The following is a 6,838-nucleotide window of genomic DNA, read 5'->3' on the forward strand; positions in this document are numbered from 1 at the left end:
CTCTCGCACTTTTTTTCTGCTTCAGGGGCAGGGGGGAGGGGCAGTAGTTACACTCAGTAGCACAGGAACAGATCCAGAGGGGGAGAGAGAGAAAGAGAGCCAGGGACAACAACGTCACATTAGAAAGGTATAGTAATCATCCACAACTATTTTCAGTTGCAGATGATAAAGGATTCAGAAAGTTTATTCATGCAGGTCCATTTGACAGAGAATGTGCATGTTTCTTTTTGTTTTCATATTTTAATTTATATTTAATTGTGTTGTGGTTTGCAGTGTTTTGTGTTGTTTCACTTTAAATTTGTAAAAGGAAAAAGCTGAAAATTTAAATAGTTAAAAGTTGAAATGTGAATAGTTGATTTTTGTATTATATGATTTATTTATTACATTTTATGTGGAGTGAATAAATAAAAGTATATTTACGGTGGCCCCTAGAGATAAAGCACATACAAACTTCAAATCACGTACGAACTCGGAAGCATGTACAAACTCCAAAACACGTAAAAACTCTAAAACACGTAAAAACACGTACAAACTCCAAAACACGTAAAAACTCCAAAACACGTAAAAACACATACAAACTCCAAAACACGTAAAAACTCAGAAGCACATAAAAACTCAAAACACGTACAAAAGACAACAGAAGTGCTCCAGGATGCTGGGGGCAGTGTTGAACTTTTGTTACCGAGTGGCTACACAAGCCAGCAAGTACCAATGACTGGATTTGTTGTGTGGTAGTAACAGGTAAATGAACATTTTTTTTAAAATTATTTGAATATATATGAGTGCCTGTGTATAAATACACAAACAATACACACATGCTTTCAATTGTGTAATTTAAGTGATCTAGTAGCTCTGCTTTGGAAGTTCAGTTCATGCTAGAAATGTGTCTTGGAGTTTGTACGTGTTTTGTCTCTAGGGACCACCGCATATATTTATATATAAACATATATAAATAAAACCACTTTTTTAACGTTAGTAATTCCTTTTGTGCATAATTTTATAATACTGTTAATAATAAATTAATTAAAGCAACAAAACAACCTGAAGAGCCGGTTCGGAGCCGAAAGAGCCGGCTCTTTTTAGTGAGCCGAACCGAAAGAGCCGGTTCTCTAAAAAGAGCCGGAAATCCCATCACTAACACATTCACACACTGGCAAGCTACATTGTAGCCACAGCTGCCTTGGGGCGCACTGACAGAGGGGAGGCTGCCGGACACTGGCGCCACCGGGCCCTCTGACCACCACCAGTAGGCAAACATGGGGTTAGTATCTTGCCCAAGGATATTTGGCATGCAGCCAGGAGGCAGCCCTGGATCGAACCACCGACCTTCTGATTAGTGGCTGACCTGCTCTGCCACCTGAGCTACAGCCACCCCAAATAGGTGGCTTTTCCCCCTTTCTTTACTGTTTTTGCGCTGTCCTCAGAAAATGCTTTGGAAAAAAAACCCTAAAAAGTGATATAGAAAAAAGCATGGCTCATATATACTTATATATATGAGCGAGACAGAAGCTAAGCTCGATCAGATAGATTTACTTTTTATTACTTTGTTGTTTCAACAACATTAAATTTCAAGACTGTACTTTTGAGTTAAAATATATATTTATAATTTTAATAAATGACAAATTAAAAAGGCATGAACATTTTTTTGTATCGAAAAAATATCGAACCGAACTGTGAATTTTGTGTATCGTTTCACCCCTAATATGTTATATATATATATATATATATATATATATATATATATATATATATATGTATAACTCTGGATTTACTGGCCTATAATTAAAATTTAAAAAACGGTGTATACTTTGAAGTCCGATCTTTCAGCACGGGCTGAAAGACTCAGCGTGGCAGCTTGTTGCTATGTCAGCTTAAATCAGTCATGTGATTTGGGGGTGCAGCGAGTCCGTGGAACCCAGAGGGTTAATAATACTCACCCTTATTCCATTTCCAGAGTGCATCAACCAACCACCTGTGTGAAATCTGAATTCACAATTCACAATCATAACCATCACTTGCTACTGAAAACAAGAAAAAAGCCAGTCTGCGCTATGGGCTGAACCATTTGTTATTTGTGGAGGGAGGTAACACTATGCAATATATTCAGTTTTAGCATTTATATTCACTGTTAACTGTAACTACGCTCAAAGTGTTAATGGTATCTTATTTTAATAAACAACACTGTCATATGCAAACCTAGGGTGGCACTTCGGGTGGCAAGAGATCATTTTAGGGTAGCACCTACCACCCCATGCCACCCTTCTAGAGCTGCCCCTGACTGAAACATTATAAGTCATCAGCCTAATGCTTAGGCATCAGTTGTTCCTCTTCATTATCCACAGAAGAAATACTTGAATATCTGTGCTTTCTAGAGTGACCTAACTCTGCAATGGGTGGAGGTCTTGGAGGCAGAGGAACATCACAAGGAGACATGAAAAAGGCCACTTCATCATCCAATGAAGAACATTCATTTTTAAAATCAGGGTGCATGACCTTATTAGCAGGGGCGGATCTACAGAAAATTTTTGGGGGTGGCATGGAGATCAGATAGGGTGACAAAGTTGAAGCCATTTCTTTACACATTTGCAGGTGCTACATTTTCTAATACATGCCATATATAGTCAAAATACATCAATTTTTTTTAAAAAATATAACGTAGCCTAACATTCTTTTTGGCATTAGCCGATATAACTAAATATTTCAGTTACATTAAAAAATATTTTGGATTTTATGTACTGTATAGCCTATACAACAAATAAGCATATATCCCAATAAGTACAAAATCCAGAAACCTACACAATACAAGGTGGATTAAGTTGGACTTGTATTTTTAATTAAGTTTCACACTCTTTTTATGTTGGAAATACATTCAAAAGTGTATTACATCCTTACATTTACAGCAAAAGGTCAGAAATCTGCACTTTACAAAAAACACTGAACAAAATAATATAAAAAAACATTTTTCACCATCAAAATTCACTAGTCAAGTACTTAAAGTTTATTTTTCATTACATTAGGCCACGTTGAAGAATATTGTGTCTACAACAGCTGAATGCGGCGATTTCCATGTTGATGAGCAAACCGTCTGACAAACTCATCCAAATCCAATGTTTTTGTGCGTTTGGACTCAATACTGAGTATAGACAGATTGGACAGTCTTTCCTCTGTCATAGTTGATCGTAAATAGTTTTTAATTATCCTCAAAGCAAAAAAGGTCCTTTCACAAGATGCACTGCTGACAGGCAACACTACAGCTATTTTGCACAGCCGAAACAGTTCAAAAAACACATCATTATACGACTCCAAGAAACTCACAAATTTTAGGAGAGTGGTAGGAACTGTTTCATCACTCTTTGCAAGTCTTTCTAAGACTCGCCTAATCTGAGGTACTTCATGCTTCAGATCATCAGTATTGGAGTCATAAGCACGGGCAAGAAATAGTACATCCTCCTCTCTCAAAAATGTGCCACTTGATGGATTTAATGCCTGAATACCTTTCATAATATTACAGTTCAGCCTAGAAAAGCGTCTTTCCATTTCTCCCATCATACAATCTATAACTGGATAGAATACTTGGATTCTGAACATTTGTTTGCTGTCTGGGTCTACATGCTGTCCAAGGGTAGAATTAACAAGAGAATCATGAAGTTTTCTTGCTTTCTGTATTGATCGTTTTGGGATGTGTTGGGTTGAAATGCCACTTTTTTCACATGTTTATACAATATCAGTCCGCAGGTCATCAAAAAAGGATTCAGTTTGGTAATAAACCATTGTCTTCTTAAGCGATTCAACTAGGTTTATAGCCTTAGAAAGGTCAACAGTTTTGGACTGAAGCATTTCTGATAACATATTAGAATCACTCAATACTTTTCTGAAGAGTGCAAGGCATCCAACAAAATTCAGATCCATTTGAACCAGAATGCCCTTTGCTTCTACAGCTCTCTGTGCATTGTTCTCTGATGATATCTCTTCTAGTACACGCAAAATTGCAGGCAACCTGTCCATGATATTGCGACATGCTATATGTCTAGAAGACCAACGTGTATCACTAAGGCGCTGCAGTTCTCTTGGTACCCCATGAAACATTTCCTGCTGCACTGTCAGCCATTTCTGATGGACGTAAGATCCAGATATGAATGTGTACAATCGTTCTAGCAAAGAAAAGAAATTTCCTGCATCAGGCACCCTTTGCACTGCATCTACTATGACAAGGTTTAAGCAGTGGGCACTACAGTGAATGTAGAAAGCATACTTTGCCACCTCCTTTATCCTAGCTTGTACACCAGAATGTGACCCACTCATCACAGATGCTCCATCATACCCTTGGCCAACAAGGTTCTGTCTGTAGTCCAGCCCATGTTTTTCTAAACAGCCAATAATCTTGCTGGTCAGCCCAACAGCATCCAGTCTGTCTGCCTCTTGAAACCCTAAGAAACTCTCGTGTATTGCACCATTATAGTAGTATCTAACTATAAAAGAAATTTGCTCTGATTGACATCTTTAGTCTCATCTGCAATGACTGAAAATTGTGCACTGTCTTTAACTTCTCGCATGATCTCCTCAGCAACCATTTCAGCCAAACATGAAACAATTTCATTCTGGATGGTTTTACTGGTGTACAAAGCATTTTTGGCTTGTTGTTCCAGTCTCCTTTTAACCACAAGATCATGATTGCCTACCATGTTCAACATTTCTAGGAAAATGCCCCTTTTATTTGAGTCAGCAGACTCCCTGTGTCCACGTTGAGCTATATTTTCTGTAGCAGTCAAGATTAGAATTTCTGCTATAGACTTAATGTAAGTCTGGTTTTCAAGCACTTGTTTCTGGCGATGGTCATCCATTGCCATCATCAGAGTTTCATTTTTTTCACTCATTTTGTTATTCGCTGCCCAAGCAATCATTGCAGCAAAACAGTAACAAGAGTCTCTACTCTGGGAATATTCCAACCAAGGGTGTATTTTGTACCATTCTGGTAGATTCAGATAGACATCTTACCATGGGGATCGCTTTGAATAAACACAGAGAACTCAGGCTGTCTCTCCTTCCCTCTGCTGTCTGACCCCATCACCTTCTCTGCTTTGGACCATATTTCTTCTTCCTCTGCTGCTGCTTGCCCTGGTTCAGCTTCTTGCCCTTAAAATTATTTTTCAGACTCGCCTCCTAACGCAGGCGTTCCGCCCCGACCGTGTTATTTCACTGGACGAATTTGTGCATATAATTCAAACTGATTTTTCAGATGTTTCGGATCCGAATACACAAATCAGACTAATCAGATCAATGCATTTGGCAACAATGCATTAGGAAGCCGTGATACAGCTTCAACACCAGGATCAAACGATAATATTATCCCTGCTTTTGTCTTCTCTGAGAAACGGATGAACCACAATCTTCATTTCCCACTTTTCTCGTTTACGAACATCAGCACCAGCTCGTCAAGGCTTCATATCAACTTCATTTTTCTATTTTTTTAGACAGTTATATGAGGATAAATTATCTGCAAAAGCGCAACACGTTCGATGTGCATATATAGGTTATACATCAACTTTTCATGATCTATCTTTTTATTTTTCGTTTTTGTCTACATTATATTGAAATGTTTCATTATTGGAAACATTTTAAGATATACTTATTATTCTTAACATCTTAACAGATACTCTAACCCACAACTATCGTAAAACGCTACGACCGGAAGTGGACACCTTTCGCGCATGTAGGGTACCGATCGGGTTTCCGGTACGGATCAGGTAGCGACAAGGACCAATGACTGTAGAAAACATGGACGACGTGACAGCGCCTCCTCCCATTGTGCAAAAATGAAGTCAAAATAGGGCTTCAGAGCGTGATGTCACGGGGGTGGGCGTGGAAAGGATTTTGGCCTGATGCACCATTTTCGGGGTCAAAACAAAGCGCAAAAAGGAGCAAAGGCACACACAACAGCCATGGTTCGTATTTGCTGTGTGGTCGGCTGCAATGTTCAATCGCACGACCGGCAAGAGAATAAGCTTGAAATGGTTTATCTTTTCATTCTTTCCCAACCTGGAAGCAACATGAGGCAGCTCCTGTATCAGATGTTACCAATCGAAGGCGTCTAGCCTGGATAGCAGTTGTGAGACGAGCTGATATCCAGTTCTCTACCATTCCCAGATATCTGTTGGTGCTCCAGACATTTTCATTACGGTAAGTTCTAAATATGTTCGTATCACTCTTTATAGCCTATTAGTTTTATTTCCGATGCACTCTGAGGTCATAGCTAATTAGAACAAACATCCTACTGAGTGATTTTGCAGAACTACCTTCTATTTATAGAGTTGCTAATTATTTGGCATTATTGCAGCAAACCAGCCAATGAAATGGATGAAACATCGTGACTGGGTTCCAGTGCTACACAAGGGACCTGCTTCAAACATACCACCATGCCAATCAGATTACTTCTTCCATGTGAGGGTGAAGGGGTGACCCTTCTGGATAAGATGGTGAAGGTTTGCTGCGTTTGGTGAACAGTGTGATAATAAAACCAGGGGAGAATGAAACCTGCTCCTGTTAAATATTCTTAAGTCTTTTGCTGTATAAATAGCGGTATTTTTTAAAAGATACAGTAAATAAAGTAGTGTTAGTAGTGGCTGATATCATGTAAACACTGTCATGATTTGGTGTAAACATTTTGTCATTTGTAAACTATAAATGACATGGATTCTACACTGTTACTGATGTGATGTTCTATAAAGTGGTTTAAAAAAAAAAGGCAAAAATTAGTTTGTTTCTTTATTCAATTTTTAAACAGTGGTACTCAGTCAGTACATATTCCGTAAATGCAAATTATTTACACGGCAGTGCACTA

At 38.5% G+C, this 6,838-nt stretch overlaps 1 long non-coding RNA gene across 1 annotated transcript; it reads left to right on the forward strand.

The window, feature by feature from the left end:
- On the forward strand, positions 1-6,628 carry LOC309688780. The gene is made up of 3 exons (XR_014271168.1): positions 1-127; positions 6,145-6,177; positions 6,335-6,628. It is a non-coding gene; the product is annotated as an uncharacterized lncRNA (long non-coding RNA).
- The last annotated feature ends 210 nt before the right edge of the window (positions 6,629-6,838 follow it).

The sequence above is a fragment of the Aulonocara stuartgranti genome (assembly GCF_965226115.1).
Source record: "Aulonocara stuartgranti genome assembly, chromosome: 15".
Taxonomy (NCBI): domain Eukaryota; kingdom Metazoa; phylum Chordata; class Actinopteri; order Cichliformes; family Cichlidae; genus Aulonocara; species Aulonocara stuartgranti.